Consider the following 22899-nt stretch of genomic DNA (forward strand, 5'->3'; position numbering starts at 1 on the left):
TCGAGATTCTTCACCTTGCTCCTCTGCAAAGTTGTGTCCACCGTATGGCGATGGTGTCTGTCAGAGACACAGCGACACGATGCTTTGTTTCCTGGTAGAAGGAGGACAAACAAGGAGTGACTCCTTTCTCTCTCCACAAGGAGAGGCAGAAGGGAAATAACTGTTGACAAGGGTTTTGTTAGCTCCAACCAAATGATATACTGTCTGTTCTTACTTGGTATGAGAGCTTGCTGGGCTTTCAATGGATGAGGAAGACACATGGACAGTTAGGTCTCATTTTTCTTACATGCTTTCTTTGGGTGACGTTAGCAAGCCACCCGTCTTCCTCTATAGGCAAGAACAATCCATCTTTCCAGTCTGTAGGGGAGAACAATCTATCTTTCCTCCCTCTGTCTTTGTTTAGCTAATCTATACATTCTTGGGATTAGGATTCTTTATCTGGAGATGCCAATTACACATCTCAAATAAGAGGACCTCATTTTGTGTGATGTTTTAGTGTAATATGCATCATAGGTAATAATAATGAATTCCAGTTTTGATGTCATGGCTGGATGGTATCTGTGATAGGTACCTGTGTCACTACTTACTTTTTCATCCAGTCCATGCCTCTCATGTGAAGGGTTTTTTTTTTTTCTGAAATGTTGTCACTCCTCCAGTTCAGCAGCACAAACCGTCTTGCATTGTTATCCTGAAGGTCAGATTTTTATTTTATTTTATTTTATTTTATTTTTTTCCTGGGGGCAAGAGGGGCTGGTGATGGGGATTAACCCAGAAATAAAAGGCAGTCCTCCAACCCATCTTTTCACACAAATGGAGACCTTTAGCAGAATGTTGAAGTAGCTGACAGTGGAAATAAGTGAACAAAGCCACATCATAAAAAAGCCGTTCAGCTTAACTCGGTCACCGTATCCTGAAAGATGCCTGCTTTGTTCCAGACATCTGGCACGGTTCCGTATTCCTGCAGTATCTTACAAGTAGTCTTCTGGTGAAACATTTCCATCTGCTTTTGATATATATATATTTACTGCCACATATAAATTCTGAAGCAAGGTGTGCTCAGCTCAACATATTCTGCTGAAAGCTGTGCTTCGATAACGAAATTGTCTCAGGCAGTACAAGTCACACTAACATTCGGTACATCAACGGGGACACACCACAATAAGCGTTTACTTCTGACCTATATGTCACTCTTGGGAAGTGGGAGGATTTTGTTTTTCATTAGGGAAGCACCCCGCATTAAATCTTCAGTCACAGACCAGTTGTGAGTTCAAATGTGAGTTCGTTTTCTGCCTCTAAGCCAGTCCCAGCTACCTCCTCTTCATCACTCCTAAGGCCTGTGGCGTATCTTGGAGCTCCTAGCCACATAAATATACAGGTATTTTTGGTGTGCAGCTCTGGGGGGCCGCTGGCTTGGGAATGACTCAGAGCAGCACAGCTCTGACGCTTTCTCAGTGTGACTGCAGCAGATGCAAAGCCTCGCAGGCCTAGATCTGCGCTGCTTTTCTGATCTGCCACATGGAACCAGCTCCCGTGTTAATTACAGATTAACAGTAGCTATTCACTTGTACTTATAAGACAAGGCTTTGATTTCAAAATATGTAAGAGCGAGAGACTTAACCCCACGTTTACAACCACTTTCCAGAAGTACATCTGGCGGAACATACCCCTTCGGTTCAGCTTTAATTCTGTCACAAAGCCTTCTGCATATGGTGACCACCCAGGGTACTGCTAATGAGAAGCAGTTGTGCTGTACGTGGAGCTTTCACCGGCTGCGGGACGCGGCAGCGCCGGGGCCCTACTGCTCTGTCTCCCCAGGGCATGCCACCGGAGGAAGGTTATTAGCTGTGGTTGGTTCAACTGCAAGCAAGGAGCATTAAAACACGGTGAGACCAGCCCAATTGTCCCTTGTAGGCCTGCCTTTGCCCTGAGCTGCTGTCAGAGCAGAAATCTGTGGTGCCACCTCTGCACCTCCAGAGGCTGGTCGTATCTCAGAGCGTCAGCAGTGGGGAGCAGACAGAGGCTTTTCTTCCTCTCTGCTCCAGGAGTTTTTCCACGTTCTTCAAGGAGGAGAGCAATTCCAACCCCCCACCTCCAGAGAAAGGTTTTGTGTTTGTCGCTGATGGAGAAAGTGTTTTCCTGAAGATCAGTTTAACAAGCACGGTTTTGAAATGTTTACCCAGGCCGCATGTAGCTATGAAGAACACCATCACTTGGCCCTCAAGCCTTACTTGTTTCAGTGGAGGTGTTTGGTTTAGGAATGTGCATGCAGAAACACATCCCTGTCTCAGTGGAGAAAAATATTTAGATGGTGAGGGGAACTGCAGTATGGATCAGAAAACCAGTGGGACTGTATCGCATTCTGCAGCTGTAAATACAAATGCAAAACATGCCACGCTTCCCAGTGTGTTTGTACACACAGGGCAAAATTCCCATCGAGTGCATTTGCAGTCTGGGTTTTTCTGGCTGTATTTAGAGCACTAGACACTGGACTTTTGTCTCTTGTTTCAGAGACAAAGCTCTCCTATTAGCAAGCTTAGTGTTTCCATCTTTGTCTTAGCTTTCTACACCACTTAATGCATGTTTATTAGTGGATGTGAATGTGTAAACATGCATATATATGGAAAATGAGTGGGATGGCCATTCTGGCCTGAGACCTGGGTTTCTTGATGGCCTCACTGGGAGCTGTCCTGCTGTACCACCTTGGGTGTCCATCAGGAGCGGAACCAGCAGCACTTCCAACGAAAGCTCCAAGGTGTGAGAGGGCCAGGGCTGAAAGCCAGCAGTTGCTGGCATATTCTCAAAATAAGGAAAAATTGTAGTCTGAAAGGTAAGCAGCATTCCCAAATCTTTGTTTTGTATTCCCACTTTTCAGATATAGGAGGGTATTGTAAATCATGTTTCAGTGGCCATCACAAAGAAGAGGTATATCTCTTGCATTCATTTTAAGCATCCAAGGCAAGACTAGATACATTTTAGCTTTGCAAATTTGAGCTATTTTCCTTATTTGACTAATTACAGCCCTTGCTTTCTCAGGACTTTGTAATATTTTTTGTGTGCCAGAGCCACATAAAACATTAAATGGAACTTGCTTAAAAGTCAGTTCTGAAAGCACCTACTGCCTTCCATCCCAGTGCCTAAGCAGCTGTTGTAGGATTTAGAAACTCTGCATTTTTTCCTACAGTTTTCCCTCACTTGGCTGCTCTAGCTAGAAGGAAGTCCAAAACGGGTTGTTTTCCTGCCGTGATCACTTGTAGAAAGTCTTCTGGTTCTTCCATTTTAAATGTTTTTTTTCAAATATTGCAATAGTTTTCAAACCAACATCATCACCCTGCTTGCCTCCCTCAGAACTCGTAATGATAAAAAAACGCAGCTGCCCCAGACTCGATGAGTGGTTGGCCACCTTTCCTTCACCTCACCTTCAGAAAATCCCTGTATACCACTGTACAACAGACAGGGAAAGGATGGATCGGAGAATTATATCTAGTCAAATATCTAAAAGATCATAAGCCTGTAATGAAAAGAGATATCCTGTGAGTCTAATTCTTGAATCTTCTGGCTGTATGTGTGTGTGGTGTTGTTCTTTCTTTGTGGAAAATTATTTGATTTAGCATTTTGAGATGGAGACTTGATGTAACAGTGAGCAGTGTGAAAATGTTAGAGACTCAGTTCCAAAGCATGTTACTGTTCTGCTATAACTGAATTTTCCTCATTAAGTTTCTATGTTAAGCTCGGTTTTTGGAATAATATATTCAGTGAAAGGTTATTTGATGGTGTATGTTCCTCTGAAATATTAAACTACGATTGCACCGCTAGATGGTAGTCTTGCTTATTCCATATTCACCTCTTTTCTACTTTCATCTGCAGAGAGAAACGGTTTCTCATGAGATGGGATTGCTGCGTACTTTAACTATCCCCCTACAGGGAATAACCCTTAAGTAAAAAGCTGGGATATAAAAGAAGGCAGAGGAAGAAACTGTATTAACTTCTCCTGAGAGAGCAATCAGAGGCACAGTCAATCTCAAAGTAGGATCTGTAAACCCGTGCTGCACTGAGGAAGCTAGCTTGCAAGCAGATATTTGCCAGTGGAAACTCATATGGTTGCTCTTTCCTTGTTGCAAAGTCAGATGGACTTTGACCAAAATAAATTTGCAATTTGCATTTGTAGTTCAAAAACTGAGACAGCAAGATGATGATGAAATAATTTTGTTATGAACTGATAATATAGAAAGGCCTCTCCTCTTTTTTTTTTTTTTTTTAATGTTTTGATGTGCTGTTTCACTAGATGTTTGTGGCTTACATAAAGAGGTAGTGAGGGCTTTGTATCAGTACCTTAAGCCCACAGCTGCAGGAACCATTTCATTGTACTCGGTAAGTTAACACATCAGATAGCTCTAAAACAAGAGATCCATATTTGATGAGACTGGCTGAGCCTATGCAAGCAGTATATCCACGTGGAAATGTTTCTGAGAAGTCTGAGTGTATTGAGCTGCTGTCCATTTAAGATGTATATGAAATTCCTTATTTAGTTTCCTCAACACTTTATTTTTATGACTCTGCTTACTATACTGCAAACCAAAGTGCATTATATGGACCATATAACTAAATGTTAATCATAATTTTAACCACATAGCAAAAACCACAATGCAGTGCTTTTACACTTCTCATCACAGGAATGTGAATTTATGACTGTCTTGCTTGGCCACTGATGTCAGGAGACCATATTAATAGGCTATTCACTCATAATCTTGGGTAACCCAACAATTGTCTTGCATCTCTCCAAGTGCAAATTCCAGGGAGAGTTCTGCTCCATTATGCCTTCAAAGTCTCTGCATAAAAGCTTTCCCTGCTGCTGGATGATGTGCTTTCTTGGAGAGGAACGCACCCTGATTTGCAGACACTGGAATTTGATGAATCACCTTTGGATGTCTCAGGAGGTCATCAGTCCTTCCTGAACTGATCAAGATGATACATTTCTATCACAGATAGTTAGGACTATTTGGAGGGTTTTCTTTGGATGTTCACCATAGTTCTGGATCTGAAAGAATGAATTAAAATGTGAGTCTTAGCATAAGGAAGTATTGTTCTTTTTATACAAATCTCGACTAAATCTTGTCCATGTTTGAGAAAAATGCAAGTACCACTATAAACAAGAACAATAAATTTAGGAGTAAGTTGTTAAGTGATTAAGTATAATTTCCAAGTGCTTTGCTCTGAACTATGACATCTTTGTCTAATTGTCGCTTCTTGTTCATCACAGTAGTGCTCGTAATTGCTTTTTTTTCCTGTTCTTTAGGCTGATGGATGTCAGTATGAACTTCTAAAAACATGAATATTTCTAATTAAAGATGTTATATTCCTATTCATCTTAATTGTCCCTATAATTGTACTCAGTCCATCCAAGTTCTGCTGTTAGGGGCACAGTTATAAACTCGGAGAACAAAATAGCGAAGGTTCTGGAAATGCATAGGAAAAAACAACCCTTCTAGATAAACAGATTCACCATTAGAAACGGTGCAATAAATTTTGAAATGGTCTTGGGCACTCTGAATAGGATTGCTGAATATGTTTTAATTTAAGATAAAATCAGTCTGGCCATTTCATTATTGTAATAGTCTTCTTTGACCTCCTAGTGCATCTTTGGTTTCTCTGATATGGCACTGTATTTTATTAGTGACTGTTTTGCATCTGCTGTTCCACAGTCTTCATAAGATTGTTAGGTGGAGGAACGAAAGATCCGCTTGCAGTTGCCACTCAACTACTATGCCATTTTAATTTTTTTGCTTCAGTAATGAGCAGTTTTTTCCCCTGTAACCTCAAAACCTTACGTTGAAAAGACAGAATCCCAAGTATTTGCTAAGGCTTTAAACCGAAGGAGCTTCTCCTAAGTGTGCTCTTTTAAGCCTCATTACTAACTCCCCACAATGTTGCTGTGATCCCCTGCTCCTTCATCTCAAGACATGCCCAGGGATCCGCTCGCAACCTGCTCCTGTTGTTCTGCAGGTGCATTAAAGCAGCGAGGTTTCCAGGACTGGTCCTTTTGCTCATTTTCCACGTTTGGGAACACACCCTGGACCTTTCCCTCAGTGCTGGCAGGGTGGCTTTGGAGCCCCACCACCACAGCTGGGCTGCCCGGAGCACCACCAGAGCATTCCTTCTGCCATGCAGCCGCCTGCCTCTCCCTTTTCCCCCGGGGCAGCACAAACGACGGCTGCCTCCCCACACAAACCCTACCCCTCGGGGTCAGGAAACCTGCCCCGCAGGCCGCCTCAGCCTCGGGCACCACAGGGGGAAGCTCCCCGGGCGCCAGGTGAGAGCCGGCCGCCCCGAGGCCCCGGCGGCGCCATGTTGTGCGCCCTCCGCGGCGGCCCCGCCCGGCCGGCCCCCTGCGGGCCGCGGCGCTGGGCGGCGGCCAGGGAGGAGGGAGAGGAGACGGGAGGAGAGAGGAGAGGAGAGGAGAGGAGAGGAGGGGCGGCGGCGGCGGCCGGCGGCCGGAATCGTTTCCTGGGTAAGGCTGGGAAGCGTTTCCGGAGGGCTGGCTGCATCCCGCAGCGGGCTCCGGGCGCCTCGGGAGCGGCGCGGTGCGGCGGGCAGGTGCGCTCTCACCGCGGCGGGGCTGGGAGGGACGGGACGGGACGGGACGGGGCGGTGCGGGGCTGCCGAGCCCCGGTGCCCTCCCCTGGGGACAGCCGTGCCCCCGCTGCCCGCCGCGGCCCCGCTCCTTTGCCCGGGGGGCTGCGGCGGGGCCGCCTCCGGGGCTGTGCGGCGGCCCCGGCAGGGAGCTCTCGGCGGGTTTGGGGCTTTCCGCGACTTCAGCGCCGGTTGCTGCTGCTTGGGGGCCGTGCGGGTGGGAGCCCGGGGGGAACAGCCCTCGGGACGCGGCGCGGAGCCGCTTAATTCCCTGTAACTTCTCCCCTCGGTCTCCGGGCAGCGGCGGACGCTGCGCTACCCCAGGAGCGGGGCTGGGCCCTCCGGCTGGTCACCGTGCCCCTCCGGCTCATCCAGCGTACCGCCAGCCTGCCGTCTCATGCTCTAGTGCTTTCCAGAAGCCCCAACGAGTTGGCTGCCTTGCGTTCGAAACTATTTTCTGCCGGCGTAATTAGGTTCAGTTGAAATGTGTGCAGATGTTTTAAAGGGGGAGACATCCTCTTACGGCGACCTTGTGACAAAATCTTGGCCGGTTAACTTCTTTGCGTAGAGGAGCCGTGCTAAGCATGGGTATTTTGGTTCTTCCTTTGCAGCAGCGAGTGTTCGATGGAGCACTTTTCAGCTTCTTTTCTTTCCTGATTGTTTAAGGGACATCAAGATTTGGAGAGGACTCTTCAGGAGGAATGCTGGTTTTGTTGCACGTTACGAGGAGTGTGTGACTTTATTGAGGAGGACGGTTCTTAACACTGAAGCAGCACAAATGAACGTGCCCTCAGTGATGAAGGAGAAGGTCTAAGCAGTGGGTCACAGCAGTGTGGGAATCATTTCTTAGCAGGGGGGATGCGCAACTTGCAAGCCTGGGTTGTTATTGTTATTTTCAGTTTTGCAGCTAAGGAACCAGTGACCAAAAATGATCACTTTTTGGTGGGGCACTGGGTGGATTCTGCTGTTCTCTTGGTCAGGAGGGACAGTGACGTGCTTAGGAAATGCGTGAGGATGTGCGGTGAGGACTGCTGCAGTGTTGGAGCTGAAGAGAGTTGTGACTTTAGGAGCTAGTTAGGAGCAACGTGAGTACTTGAGATTGCCTGCTGTAAGGATTTCTTACCAGAGGCTGGGAGAAGACTACAATGAATCCTGGTAGTTGGTAGGTGATGGTGGGTAATCAACTGGTTGCATCTCTGTCAGATGGCAGATCCACGCTTTTCAGAAGCTCTGAGCTAGGATGTGCAATCACACTTGAAATCCGTGCTGAAAACAGACTATACCACCCGTATGTCTCCTTTGGGTAGAAGGCAAGGGTTTGCCTCTGTCCTGTGCTGTAAGCAAGGAACTCAGCTGCTGGGATCGCCAGAGCAGGAGGAGATGTGCAGGGCACATTAGCTCCTTACTGGGCAAGCTGCCGCTGTCCTGCTGCCACGGAGAAGGTGACGAATGGTGGGGCGTGTTGGGCAGGGGACTGGCAGGAAGGACCGGTGGGATGGGTGGGAGCTCCGGGGGAATATCGGGCACATCTTCTCACTCCTGCTTCTGGTGGAGCAGGTGCAGAGAGTGGCTGGGGTAAAGAAACAATTGCACCAGAGGAGATGAGGAAAGCCTGGCTCGTCTAGCCTAGGAAATGAGGCCTGAGAGGGGATACGATTGCAATCTGCAGATACAGCAGGGATATAAACAGTAGAAACAGAGAGGAGCTATTTAAACTAAAGAACAATGTTGGCACGAGAACAAATGGATGTAAACTGGCATGAATAAACTTCGGCTGGAATTTCGTTTCTTCCCTAAATGGAGTGAGGTTCTGGAATGACCTTCAAAGGGGAGAAGTGGGAGCAAGACCCCTGGCTGGCTCTTAAAGATATATCGAGGAAGTTTCTGTCATGTGCTTGGCTCTGTGGTATTAAGAGATGAGGCTCGGTGACTCAGGAAAACCTTTTCTGTACGTATGAGTTAACTGAATATAGATTTTCTGTGTCAGTGTTTTTTATTTTAAAAATCTGACGTTCAGACCTGACATCAGAATAAACTGCTTGCTTTACAGTTTGTATCACTGCTTAGAAAGGATTGTGATGTGCTTAGCGGCCACTTTCTGAACTATTTTACACGTTTAGGTTTTCTTTCCTCCAAAATGTTGTATTGGCTTACAGCAGTATCTAATTATGTGGAAACATCTGTTTTTTAAAGTGAAAATTCTGCAAAAGACTATGCTTTGGGTGCGAGACCTGTTTGAGCTTATTTTTCAGGTTACAAAATAAAATGTAGAAAAAGTGTTTCTTGATGGAAGTAATCAATAAATTCTGCAAAAACAGGAGTTGGGAGGGGACAGCCGATCCAGATGGTGCGAATTGAGACCAGTGCTCCCAGCTACGCTGCGACTGGAGGGCTTTAAAGTAACTTTGAAGACAAGTCTAGTTTATGTACTTGTCTGTGGGGTTTGTTTCATTTGCTGTTACGCAGAACAGCTGAGAGTTATCTTGAGTGGTGGTTATAGCAGTTCGACTCGTACAGAAGTCTGTAGGCCATTCTAAAAATATGGTGTGCAGCACAAAACACAACCAGCTGCAGATACTGCGTAATAGGTCCTGTGACTGTCAGAAGTACGTGACGGCTTCCAGAAGATGGAATAAATATAAAAAAGGAAGAGCAGCAGTGATGGGCCAAGGGCTCACCTGTCTGCCCCAGTAGCCACCTGGGGCTCGACCCAGCCATGTGGCATCCAGCTGGCTTCATCTCCGAGCAGCACCTCCTGGGTGCCTCCAAATGCTTCTGCACGGCCTCTTTCTGCCGGAGCTGGCTGCAGCTCCGTGGGCTGATGGCCCCCAGCCTTGACGGGCAGCATCCCAGCACCTCTGGACCCGTGTCGTTGGCCTGGTCTCACTGTGGGTGAGCACTGCTGGCTGCTGTCCCATAGCTGTAAGGAGTTGGGAGCACTCCGTGTAGTGTCCTGCTTCAGCTTCCTTTAAAAAATAATAATAATAATAATAAACCTTCACCTTCAATCTCCTCCTTGATCTTTTTTAAATTTTTCTACTTGTAGAGCAGATGCCCAAGGAAAAATAAGATTAGGGTGACCTTATACAACGCCTCCTCTGTAGATGTTTTCTGCAGCTCTGGTTGTTTTCAGCTTGGGACTGGCAGAGCTGGGGTTACCCTCTGCCTGTTCCCAAGTGCTTGGTGGCTTTCTGTTCCAAATGCTTCTCTGATCTGTCTGCAGCCCCCTGGGACTTTATTGCAGCCTCCACAGCCTTTGCCCGGGAGCACTGCTTGTCTGTAGGCCTGCTTCTGGTTGTGTAAGAATTCCCTCCTGTTTGTTCTCTGCTGGATTCCTTCCTTTGGTGGCTCGTAGCTCCCGTGTGGCAGAGGCAGTGAGAGATCCTGCGTTATGACATTCGTGAGTTCGTAGTCCTCTGTCTTCCTCTTCCATTTGTAGTTTTACCTGACTGAAGAGCTGCCTACTCATCTGTTCTTTGTACAGAGGCTGTCCCTGGCTCTGAGCGCCCTTTCCAGGGGTCCTTCCTATCTCTGAAGATCCTTTCAGGGTGGGAGGATCAGGACCGCGTGCAGTTTTCAGCATGTAGGTGAGCTCTGGGGCAATGCAGTGACATAACTGTGCTTTGTTTTCGTAGTGATTTATAAGGTTTGGTTAGCTTTTCGGACTGCCGATGAGCTCATTTCATGGATGTGTGCAGTCGTAACCTTGCAATGTTGCTCTGGCGCACGATCATTTTGGGGCCTATCAGTCACGTAAAGCTGCGGTTGTGCCTTTCCCACGTACATCTCCTTACATCTGCTGTGTTTATTTGCATTAGTTCTCATCTCCGTGCTGTTGACTCAGTCTCGCAGGATTGTCTGGAATTCTTCACATCCTGTCCTTGCTGCCCAAATAACGTTTCATCTGCAAACTTCCTCAGCCCGCTGCTCCATCCCCATTCCAGGTCTCATGTGAGCATCTCAGGCAGCTCGAGTACGAGCACAGGTTGCTGCTGAACTGCACTGGTGACTTCTGGCCGCTCCAAGAGAGACTGTTTACCCTTATCCTTACCCTGCTTCTATTTTCCAACCCTCTGCATGTCCACATAAGACCTTTCCTCTTACCTCTTCCAGCTTAGTCCCATAAGAAACCCCATACCTGTTTGGTAAGTCCTTTTGGAAACTCAAGGAGATTGAAACAAATGGCTATACCCCTGTCCACGTTTGGTACCACCTCTGAAAAGCTTATAAAGCAGGGCCGCTCCTCCAGAAACCATGTTGACTTTTCCAAAATTCTGTCCCTTTTATTACCGGCATCTGTTAAGCTCATTTTGAGCCCAGCGGAGGTGCTTGGCCGCGCAGTTCCGTGCCTCCCCGAAGCCCTGCTGAAATCCTTGCCTCTTTTGCCGCTTTCCATTCCCCCGCTGCAAAGGACGTTTCAAGTGGAGCTCTGGCAGAAGGATTTGACCAGAGAGCGTCCGGGGATTTCTAATGGAAATTTGCTAATGGCCGCTGTTTTAGCTCTGCCTGGCCTGAGGACCTGGTTTCCTGAGCCTGTCTCCAAGGCCGTGAGGGCAGGCCCGCAGCGAGGTGGCCTCACGGGGTGTAGGGCTCTGCCTCAGCAAGGAGGGCAGGCACCTGGCCTGCGTTGTCGGTCAGTGGTAGGCCGTGCCTGGGCATTCGTATGCTTTCCAAAGAATAAAAGTCAGGTTCAGTTTAGTTTCTGTCCAAGGTGGATCTCTAATTCTGTCTCCTGCAGTCAAATCCATTTTTTTAAAACTAAATTATGCTGAGCTTCCGTCTTCTCCCTTGAAAATGTGTCATTCGCATGGGTAACTGCTTAGATATTTTCTTTTTTTTTTTTTTTTTTTTTACTGCTGAAGAAACTTTGCATCTGTGTATTACGCTGATGAGTGCCTTTAAAGTGCTCTGCGTAACAATTAGGATGATTAAAAAGATGCAGATTCCTGCTTTTATCAGTAGTCTGCGTGCTTTGTGTGATATGCTTAGAAACCTACCGTGGTCTCAGATGAATGGAGTCAGGTGCGATTTACTCCAGGATATTCCCTCGTGAATGTAAACGATTAACGTCAGTTGTAGCACAGTAAGAGTAATGATATGTGACAGGAAGGTTGCTGCAAAATTAAAATGTGTACATTTTTGCTTCTGATCTCAGTGTGGGATAGCCGGTGTCTGTAGTTCTGGCTTATCTTACCTGGTGAATAGTGCTGCTGCTGCTAAAGTACTCCTCGGCAAATTTCTGGCAGACTTCTTATTGACAGCTTAATCTTTTGGACTTCACGATTCAAAAACCTCTGCTGAAATCTCAGTGGTGTCCCTCTCCAACTCGGCCAAAATAGAGTAATAACCTGCTGATTCAGTCTCCTAGCTCTTATTATTTGGCTGTCCCTTTTTTTTCCCCTGTAGAAATCTCGCAGAATCTTTCTCTCTCCTTTGTCTTCCTTGCTGGATTGTGTTGCTCCCCAGGTAATGTATCCCGTCAGACAAGCATCAGCTCGGCCTGCCCTGGGGAAAAGCCTCCTTCTGGAAGCAGGAGGCATGCTTTGCGATGGTATGCTTTTAACCAGTTTTGCAGTGTTGAGTTCCTTTGTTGAAGGGTTGTGGGTTGTTGTGTTTTTTCTTTTAATGCAAATATAGCTTAATTTTCAAAGGCACCAGGAGGAACATTTCTAAACTTCTGCAGATACCCGTGTAGAAGGAGCGTTTAGAACAAAAAACACCACGCCCCAAGGGCTGGATATGGGCACTAAAACGTAGTTCAGTCAGGACTAATTTTTCTGATGTTTATTGGCTGGGGGGGGAGGTTTCCTGGTTCCAAAGGGAATGAAAACGGCAGGAACAAAATGTTCTCTACCGTTATGAATCAACTTGTTTGAGCAGAATAACCCACCAGAAATTTTACATATTTTTGTTGTTGTCTATTTGTAGAAACATGCCATTTCTTTGTAGCGTTTTCAGGGTAGAATGCACTCCAAACAGTTACTAAATTACAATAATTTGGTGTGACTAATATTGGCATGATTTAGTTAAGCCTTTATCGGGAACCTCTTAAGTATAATTTCTCAGATGGGATGGAGGGAGATGCTGCAGGGCGCTTGCTGGCCAGCTGCCTAGCTCAGAAAATTAGGAGCTCGACATTAAGCCATCCTATGTATTTGATGTAGAAATTCATTGTAAGGACCTGGAAGCGGTAGTTTGGGTAAATATGGCAACTAATTCATTGCTACAGTGTTTACGTTTGCCTAGCTAATTCTGTTTGAGGGGAGGATTATTGTGAGGAAGGGGTGCTTCTTAGCGAGGTATTGAATTGTGTGCCTGGGGAAGATGAAAGGGAGTCGCAAGGTGGGGGAATAAAGAAGAGGGAGGCTCTCACACGCAGAATTCAGCGTTTGCCTGGTTAAATGGGGATTTAAGCACAGCGTAACAGAAGGATAGTTTAATTGGGTTATTTAAATGATGTGAAGATGCATACATACAGGGCACGAGCTTTGAACTGACGGCGAGATGTGGCTGAAAGACAGCGCAGCAGGGAACCCAGCTGTCTGCGGCCTGCACGGTATGGACAAAGCCCTAAGCGCTGTGCGATGGCCGAACATCCTAAGTATCCTGCGTGCCCTGGGTGTAGCTTCCCTGGTGGGCAGCAGGATGAGCAGCCGGCTCTCTGAAGAGCTTGTGGCCTCGCCGGGGCACACCAGGAAGGTCTCAGTGGTCCCCTGTGCCTGCCTGGTGTCCAGGGGGCTGCCGCAGGCCCTGCGGGTTCAAATGGAGCAGAGAAGGGAGCACGCGTGGGATGTTGGGCCTCTGGGCTTCCCAGGGCGCGAAGTCAGCTCCAAACCCTGCCTTTTTTGAGGGAAAAGCCCCTCGCAGGAGGCTGCTTTGAGGTTCCTGTCAAACTGAATCAACGTGCAAGTTGCGGGGAGAGGCGGGAGGTGGCACTGGGAGGTCCCTGTCTTGGTGAGATGCGGTTACAAGAGAGGTTTTTGGAGGCGGTGCCCTTATGGGCTGCGCCTGGGGACCTCTGAGGATGGTCCCTGAGGTTTTGTCACAGGAATTTCTGTAGGCCTGCGAAGCGCCCGGTGCTGGGTGCATTGCCGGAGCGATGCTTTCACCAGGGTAAAAGATCTCCATGTCTATCAAAGCGTATCGGGATGGAGTTAAATTTGGGTAACTCCTTTTCTTAGAACGCTGTCAAATACTTCAAAGGGAAGCAATTCCTGTAGGTGTCTCTTGATGTTTTTTCCTAAAAGTGCCTGGCTGGGAGTTTTTCCCTGGGTGTGTGCAGCACTGAGTGTGTTTTCCTGCCCCTCGAAGAGCTGCGTGGGCCTGACCCCCTGTAACCGGGCTGAGATGGGGCACGGGGAGAGGCTCTGCGTCCCACGGTGGGGAAGCTTGGGACCAAAAACCCTTTGCCCTTAAAAACATTAAATTTTATTTTGATATTAGCTTTTTCCCAAAGGTACAGACATAAAAGTCAGCTTAAAAATACGATAGAAATAGCATATATACTGACGGGTAAAGAGGAAGGGAAAGGTTATGACGATAATTTCACTTAAATCTGACAGGGGATAAGAACTGCGTGCCTGGGAAATAATTCATATTTTTAGAGTCCAACAAGAACCTGTTTGCATGTTGGTTTTTTTGTTTCTTTAAATTTTTTTTTCCCAACACACTTCAGGAAAGCAGTGAAACTCTCTGAGACCATCAGCAAAGGGAGTGGTTTAACTATCACATCTGTATATGAAAAGCTGTGTGTATTCTGGCAAACATGTTTATTTTTGGAAGAGTTTGAGGTCTTAAAAGCTAAAAAATAAATGCTTAAAATGCTATCAAGTGTAAGAAAAATGTTTGATACCTGTGTATATGGAAACAGAAGTGTTAACAAAGCAAAATCTTAGTGATATGGTTTAGTGGAGGACTTGTTAGTGTTAGGTCAGAGGTTGGACTAGGTGATCTTGGAGGTCTCTTCCAACCTAGATGATTCTGTGATTCTGTGAAAATAGCTTCAATTGTTCCATCTTTGTTTTTCAGAAGTATTTGAGATTGGATTTGTTGTTATATAAGTTTGTGGGCTGATAAGATGACTACCCAAGGAGATTAAAATAACTTGGTGACAAGACAGTATTTGCTTCAAACATGTGCTGTTATTTAAACATGTGCAAGAACTGCTAGCAAACAATGCTTGACTATATACATGTGTTTTAACCTTATTTTTATAATCTTTGCATGCTGTTACAGTAGCATTTATCTGACTGCATTTTTTTTTTTTGCCAATTCTTGGCGATTCTAAACTCTTTTCAGTAAAATATCCTGTATGTTTCCAATTGATGCAAGAACAGATTGGGGAAAAAAAGTTGAATTAACTTAATGGTCAGGATATTATATATGGCAAAACAGTATCCAGGAAGTTGGCTAGTGGAGGTGTATGGGCATTTAGAGGCCAGTAGGTCTTTTTTGAAGATGAATGTTGATGTATCTGAAGGTGACAAAACTGGGTGTTGTTCATCAGGGCAACCGCATCCGTGGTCCTGGGAAAGTTTCTTTGCAGCCTGACAGCGTGCTGATACTTCGATGCCCTCACGCTGAAAGATGTGTGATGGAAGGCTGTTTGGTGAACTGAAAATAACCACAGAAAGCTCAGGTGTCGCAGTGAGGGATCTGTGTGGGGAAGGAGGATCCTGAGGGAGAACCAGGAGGCTCCCAGGGATGTCAGCACTGCGGTGAGGCTCGCTTCCGAGGAGGACCGGGAGGAATGGGAACATCAGAACATCACTAACGGCTTTGTACCTCAGGTGGGAGTCAAGCTTTGGTTGTTTCCCAACCTGGTTTAAGCTGAGAATCAGCCAGCACTGCCACGGCCTGGTTGTGTTACATCTGCGTGACCGTCCCTACCGCTGCGGCCGACCTTGCCGGCGGGAGCTGTGTGGAACATTTCCTGTGGTAGCAGCCACTGTGCTGGTGCTGGGAGCTCCCCGGGGCCTTGCCTTGCAGTAACCTGCGTGCTGTAACGAGCCCAGCCACCCTTCAAGTGCCTGAGAAGACACAGGAGCCGGTGCCTGGCCGCTTGCCACCCTGCAGTGCAGCAAGTCTCGCTGCTGCCCGAGCCCGGCAGGTAGGAGTGCTGCCTGTGTGGAAGAAAGACATCTTGTGGGATCTATCCAAATCCATAGCGGATTGTACAGGAGTGAGGCCGAAATTCTTCAGCTGTGCCTTGTTCAGCCTTCCAGTGGAAGAGAAACGCATGTTCCTCCTAATGCTTGCCCAAGTTTTTGTGAATGTGCAAGGTAAAATGATTATTTTCCTAGATTTAAAGCCTGGATTCTCCTTCCTTGAGTTCTCATGGACGTCTAAATCTGTGCCACTTTGAAAACCCCGCTGAAGACAGATAACCCAGGCTTCTCTGAACCCTCCCTGGAAGATTCACTTTGAGGGATTTGGCCTGCTTCTCTGCTTCTGCCGTGTGCTTCTGAATAATCCTTGAACTGTAAATACAGAGCTGGAAAAAATAACATTTGAGCTGGCTGACAATATTCCAGCTCACATTAGGACTTAAATTAAGAAATATGAGCCTATGCTATAAATCAGAAACTTGGGTTTGTAACCCCTTAATTTTTGGCCTGATAAATCCTATTACTCCCAGAAAGCTGTTAAGGTTCATCTCGGTAAGCGCTAAGGATGTTTTAAATCCATGGATTATTTAAGTTCCGCCTGTGCCAAGGTTTAAAATAAGACTGCTAATACACAGAACACGCCAGCTGTAAAACCAGGAGTGGATGGTGTGGAATCAATTCAGGAGACACCGAGCGACCTACCTAACTTCAGACCTACCCAGTGTTCAACTTTAACTCCTGCTGCCTATACTGCTTTTGCTAGCCTGCTGTACAGGGACAGAAAAATCACGATGCTTATGTTTTCACTAGTATTATTAGTATTCTTGATCAAAAACACTCAAGGATGACCTTATGAAGCCAAGTTGCCCACTGAAGGGTCCTTTTCTTTACATTTGGTAATTGTGTTCTGTGTGCCCTGCCAGGAGAGCTCCTGTGGAGGGATGAAGATGTTAAAGCTGTTGTGTTCAGGCTTGCTTGCCTGCCCCTTGGCCATCGAGGCTGAAAGTTGCACATGTTTCATTTGGTGCGCTCTGCTGGCTGGCAGGGAAATAGGGGCTGCGGTTGTGCCCCATGCCTGGTGGTGGTGTCCCTCTCTGGCTCTCCTGTGGAGTTCTTGCTTGGTGGGTGGGAATTAGCACCTCCTGGGCTCTCGCTGCTGCTGAGTGGAAGTGTTACAGGGCTTCCTCAAGCAGGGAACTGGGCTTTCCCAGTTTTGGGGTTGCTCTTGGAACCGAGACTGCGAGAAAATGGTTTTGGCGTAGGTGAATGCAATGTGTTGCCATGGCAGGATGCGAAGCCTCCGTGCAGGAGGAGGTGTGGAAATTCTAGATCTTGCAAGAGCAAGGCTTAAGCTGGATTTGCTTAGATTTTAAAAACCTGCAGAGGTTAAGGATACCTAAGGACAGTGATGCACATACCCTGTGAATCTAAATCGCAGGTATCAATGCTCCCAAACAATGGCTCAGGAAAGGCTCGTGCCAGTGAGCTCAGGTGGAGGCAGCAGCTAGCATATAAATAGATTAAGAAGAATTTTAATTACACAGAGGAGGTAGATGATGAAATCGTCTGCAAAACCCAGGAGCAAAATAAGCCTAAATCGCTTGCGCAGAATTAGGCACTAGCCTTGAAATAGCACTCCACCATGGAGCAGTGGGGAGGAATGCTCTGTACCAAGTATAACGTAAACACACCTAAAAATGTTTTCTAGGCTTATTTTATTTTTTCCCCTCTCCTTACTTGTTTTAAGGCCTAGATTTGTTCTGAAAGATTCTAAAATTATCTAAATTTGAGAATAAAGCTGATTTGTTTCACGGAAACTAAGTTTGGGTCTGAGAGTTTCAAGCTATGCTCCTTTGCGTTTTCTTGGCAATTCCTAATGTCGTGTGGTGTCCGTAACTTTTATTTATCACTTTTAATTCAAAAGTGCTAGATAACTCAACTGCTTTCACAGCACAACAGGAAGTTTTAAAAGGCCTTGAGAGATTCAGTATAAAGCTAGCAAAACGGCCACACCTGGATGGTAAAAATGAAAACAAAACCAGACATTTTCCAACAAGATGTCATTTGGATGTGGCAGGCTCAGGGACGAGCAGCGGTTCTGCCTTTCTCAAAAGCCTCTCATGAAAGAACCTTTTCTTAAAGCAGAGCGGTACACATGTTAAAACTTGGCTCTTACAGAGAAGCTTTCTATAATCTGATACTGAAAGTGTCTGCTTGCCGTATGGAAATTGGTAGTAAAATTACCTGTGCTTTTGAAATGTATGTTTTCCTATTTGTTAGCCATAACTTGAAAGCACCACAGTATCTTAAGCTCAACAAAACGCTTAAACTTGAAGCAAAACAGTTACTTTAAAGGAATTTCAGTGATGGAGAACCTCTCCGTTTTGCAAGGCGGGAGTAATGCAGCTGGAGCAGATTGGTGTCACTGAGCGGCTGCAGGAGGCTGATGGAGACAAACCACTGCCGTGAAATAACAGTATGGTTCTGATCCCCTCCGATGGGGGACCAGGAATTGCGACACAACCCCAAGCCACTACTGGGTAGTCTAATTCTACGCTGTTCTCTTAAGGAACGCCAGAGATGGCTTCAGAAATGGAACTGTCGCTGTAGAAAGCTCTCTGTAACAACCAAGATCAGGCTACTTGCTTTGTTGCCTCTGAGCAGGTGTGGTCTTAAGGCCTCTGTGTGCTATTGCACATTTCACGGTATAACAATTTGTGTTGAAAACACCTTTTCTTCTTACAAGATAGAGAGCAAAATATTCGCACTGTTAGCATGGGGTTAACGTCTTTTAATTACATGCTTTAAATACAAAGCAAAGAAATGTAGGATAAAACTAGGACCCAGGAGCGATGGTAGCACACAAGCTTCTTCAAGGTTGCTTTTAGCAAAAGGGATCTGTTAGGCTGGATATTTGCTGGTAAGTATCATCACTGAGGTCCTTTTGTCTTTTTGTCTCGATTAAACTAATCTTACCTTTAGCCTGCATCCTGTTTTTGTGTAAATCACTAATTGCTCTTCTGTGTCATTTGGCTGTGACCAGCCACCAGCTTTGGGATCATATGATTGCTAAGGGACTCTTGGTGTTTGAATTGTGTGTGATGTCCTCTGGCTGTGTGCGGCACTTCTGGCTGGCTTGGAAGGGAAGTTACACATTGCCTGGGCACCCCAGCAGGTGTTTTCAGCACAGTACCTGTTTTTTTTTTGTTTGTTTCGTTTCTTTTTTGAGTTGCTGCTAATAAGATGAGCTTTTAGGTGGAATAGGTGGAAGTCTATAGTTGCTGCTCCCAATAAGCTTGGCATATAAACCCGATAGAGCTTGGCTATGCCGGATGCGTTCTCATGCTCTTGGGTATCAAAACTGGCTTAAACCTTTTGGCTTAATTTCGTGTCGGTGACCGCTTTGCACAAACGCATGCCTGGGTCACCCTGGGACAGGCGTGTGGAAGTGCTGAGGAAGAGCGCGGCGTGCCAGCGGCGGAGCTGGGAGGAGGATGCCCCACGTGCTCCTTCCCCGGCACGGGGCAGCTCAACGCCTCTTCCAGAGCCTCGCGGCAGGGCATCACGTCCCTGCTCTAGAAAAGGTTTCTGTGACTTAAGCAAGTTGTTTATTTTCCACTCGTACATCGGCCCTGTTTGTAGAGAATTTTGTGGGTTTTCAGCGTTTTGCTTTTTTTAGCCTTGAAACAGTTTTTAAACTTCCACCCTGAAGTATTATTTATTTTTTTATTCTTTGTTATTTCTTGGTTTTGGTTCTAATAGAACATGAACCTGTGCACAAGTTATTTATTTTCTTAAATGGTGGCAGCCTTGGTGTGTTTGAAACGAGGTGTTGTGTGTTTACAGAAGAAACAGTCTTGTAATACGTAAAGTTTTAAAACAAACATTGGAGGAAAGAATAACTAAAAACATGAAGGGAAATGGGAAAAATTGCAACATAAGTTTATCCACAGATAGGCTGTGCCAGAGTAAATGACTTTTTTTTTTCCTTCCACCTTGAATTGTGAGTTGGGTTAAATGTGTTAAGTTTATCTGGTCTTTAAGAAAACATTTGTTATGGCATGAAGAGGAAAAAGCTAAACCGCGGGAGAGAGGCGTTAAGGTGATGAAAGGCCTGGTTAAAGGGGGAACAAGAGGCTGAAGAGCAAAGGAGCCCCCTAGGCTGGAGGAGGACTCGTGCTGGGATATCTTCACAAGAGCTTTGGCAACCAGAAGTTAGGAACGCGCAGAAGACGTGTTAATCTTGCTGGTATTCAGCGAGATGTTTGTAGGCATGTCGATGTATCGAGCCGTTATGTAGCGTGCTGCTGAGGTCTTGTCTAGGAAGAAGTGAATCATGTTGATAGCGAGAAGGATGATTTGAGATTCCGTGTAAAGGCAGCTCCTCGTACTGAACGCGTTCGTTGGCTGTGGCCCAAGTAGTACCCAGCTTTTCGCGGGGAGATGCTTTGGGCTTTCTCATCTCATGTTTTCTCAGGTCTTTCCCGGTTTCCTTTCCAGCTCTGCCTCAGTTTGCCTTTGTTTATCACACTTTCTCTTCACAAAGTAACACAGTACTCTGTTGTGCTCGGGGCTCTGGGAAGCTGGTTGAAGCTAGACTTTGCTAATTGTCTTTGGAAGCAGCACTCAGGTAACTTGGGCTGGTTTACTCAGCCTGGGAAAGGGAAGGACCTCTGTAAGGTCTATAAGCCAAAGATTAAGGTCTCTATAAGTCTCTATAACCCAAAGGTATATGTATAAGGTCTCTCTATATGGATCTCTATATATAAAGGTTTATATATAAGGTCTCTATAATCCAAAGATTTGGTCTTTGGACTGCCTGTGGCTACATATTTTCCCAGGATGAGGATGCAGCTTTCTATGTGGCCTCTGATACCTTGCCATGAGGTGGATTCACGAGGCATTGGTAGAGTTCTGGTTTTTCCCTGCTTGCTGCAATGCAAAGACTTGAGGAAGGACTTGACTGCTTACGTGATTATAGTAACAGGACGTTAAATACAGGTGGTTACCTCATACCTTTCTATTAATTAAATGGTATATCTGACTACACATTTCTATTAATTAAATGGTATATCTGACTGTGAACTAAATTCAGGTTGTGTGTAACCTGAAGCCCTACTGGGTTTCAGGCTTAGTTTGTGCTTTATAGTTGTCTGTCATAATAAATAAAAATAACACACGCCATCTTCCTTCCTTGATTTTTAAATGTCAGCACAGCCCTACTTCTGTGTAAGTGATTTTATCTTTAAACGTAGCACCGGGGAAGGACAAGCAGTGTTTGGAGGTCAATTTGAGTTTCCTGCTATCACCAGCCCTCCTCCTTTGGTAGCTGAGCTGGGAGCTGCCTCTTCCACCTCCATCCCACAGAGACAGGGAGCAGTGATCCAAATAGCGTCTGTGCTCACTCCTTGCAGAACGGCACGGTAAATGAAGGCAGCTCTGTGGGTTAGGCAGGGAGGATGTTAGGGCAAGGAGGAGGGATGGCTTCCCTAAATCCTCTGCTGCATTGAAAATCTTCCTGGCAGCAATTGGAGATTTTATACAGAGAGCCACTGGTGAACCTTTTATTCAGGTGGTAAGCGCTATGCTTTAGTAGAGTCAAAGAGCAGTATAGGAAATAGCTTTTCTTCTGTAAACTACAGCATTTACCACCCTTGTTAATGATGCTTAGTATGTTATTTAAGTAACCCGCTGGAGTCTGGGGTAAGATAGGACTGGCTGGGAGGAGTGCTAAATTTGGGGCCCTTAAAATCAGGACTTAAGTACTGTGCACGCTTAGTTCTGTGAGAGATGTTGTTTCCAATATCCTCAGGCCTATGGGTCTGAATGGTTTGGGATGCTGCTATTCAGTTACTGCGGGGATTTTGATGGTCTGGGAAGATGTTTTTACCTGCCAGAAAACGACTTTGTTCATTTTACTTAGCAGAAGAACTGGACATTGCTTTGCTTTTGTGGTTTAATGCCTTGAAGACACATTTTTGGCTAGCTTCTTGTCCCACTGATGCTAATGGGATAGGTGGGCTGAAGTACTTCCCTCTGAGGTGAGTGAGGTCTGGATCATGTTTCAAAGGCACGTCGCTTTGTTCAGGTGAATTTAAGCCCTTTTTTACCCCTTGTGCCTTGAGGTTGGGTCATTGGATCCTCAAGATCATGAGCCAGAGGCAGCGTCTGGCTCTTGGTTTGGCTGTGGGCTGACAGCCTGAGCACCAGCCGGGTTGGAGCGCCTTTTGGACAGCCTTTCCCGGCAGACAGGGTGACCTTTGTAGTTTGAGGATATTGTTTTTCAGATGTGTGCTTTTAGGTCTAAGGGCTCAGCTGGTACTTCTTTGAAATTGATGCGTATCCAAGACCTAAGTCAAACTGTTTGTCTGGGGGCTGAATTAGGCTGGTGAAGGATTGAGGTCAGGATACTCTTTGGTTGAAAACATTTTCTCTGTAGCTCTGACAAGTAGTGTGTCTTCTTGCCGTAAAGAAACTGCAGAACACAAGGCAAAATTACCGGAAGCCAAAGATTTATTGACTCTTAGCGTTTTTCCGAAACAGGCTCTAGTGCTTTGCGGAGGAGGACGGCTGTATTTGGACTCAAGTGTCCGGCGTCTGCTTACCGACTGCAGCACTTGATGCAGAGCAGCGTTCAGAAACCGCGTGGCTTTGCATGGAAAGCAGCAGCACGGCTGTGGGAGGTTACTGATGGCTCTGTGCACGATTAAACGCGGGCAGAGGCAGGGGAGCAGTGGCACAGAGCAGAGGAGGCACCGGCACGCGTGCCGTTTGGCTCCCGTTCAGTCTTCCCGGGTGGGTTGGGCCATAAACATCTCTCCTCCGTCTCCCCCTGCAGATTGTGCTCCCTGCCAAGGAAAACTTAAACCTGCGGAGTATGCGAGGCTTTTCTGTGCAGACATACCTTTTGACTGTGATCATGACGGAACATCTCCCTTGCCATGGGTAACCTTTCACAGCGTTGCTCGTGTCCCTGCGTGAGCACAACTGTAGAAAAAGATTAATAAAGGCTTTCCAGCTGCGCAGTTTTTTTTCCCTCCAAGGTGAAATGCATAGGAAAGTTCAGCGTGGCTGATGTTCTGATTTTTTTAATGTTTTTGTAAAAACAAATAATTCAAGCTTGTTATTAAATGCCCTTTGATTTTCTGTCTTAAATCATTTGGTT

At 46.2% G+C, this 22899-nt stretch overlaps 1 protein-coding gene across 4 annotated transcripts in view; it reads left to right on the top strand.

Annotated features, from left to right (window-relative positions):
• The first annotated feature begins 5380 nt into the window (after nucleotides 1-5380).
• APBB2 (amyloid beta precursor protein binding family B member 2) overlaps nucleotides 5381-22899 on the top strand; it is a 172828-nt gene continuing 155309 nt past the window's right edge. For 2 of the 4 annotated variants that reach the window (XM_080589360.1, XM_080589358.1), the window contains exon 1: nucleotides 6366-6505. The gene's annotated coding sequence lies outside the window, so the exon portion shown is untranslated. Of the gene's footprint in view, nucleotides 6308-6365; nucleotides 6592-22899 lie in introns of those variants that run through there. The other 2 variants (XM_080589357.1, XM_080589359.1) reach the window with 2 other exon arrangements.

This window comes from Anser brachyrhynchus (genome assembly GCF_964034855.1).
Source record: "Anser brachyrhynchus genome assembly, chromosome: 4".
NCBI classification, from domain to species: Eukaryota; Metazoa; Chordata; class Aves; order Anseriformes; family Anatidae; genus Anser; species Anser brachyrhynchus.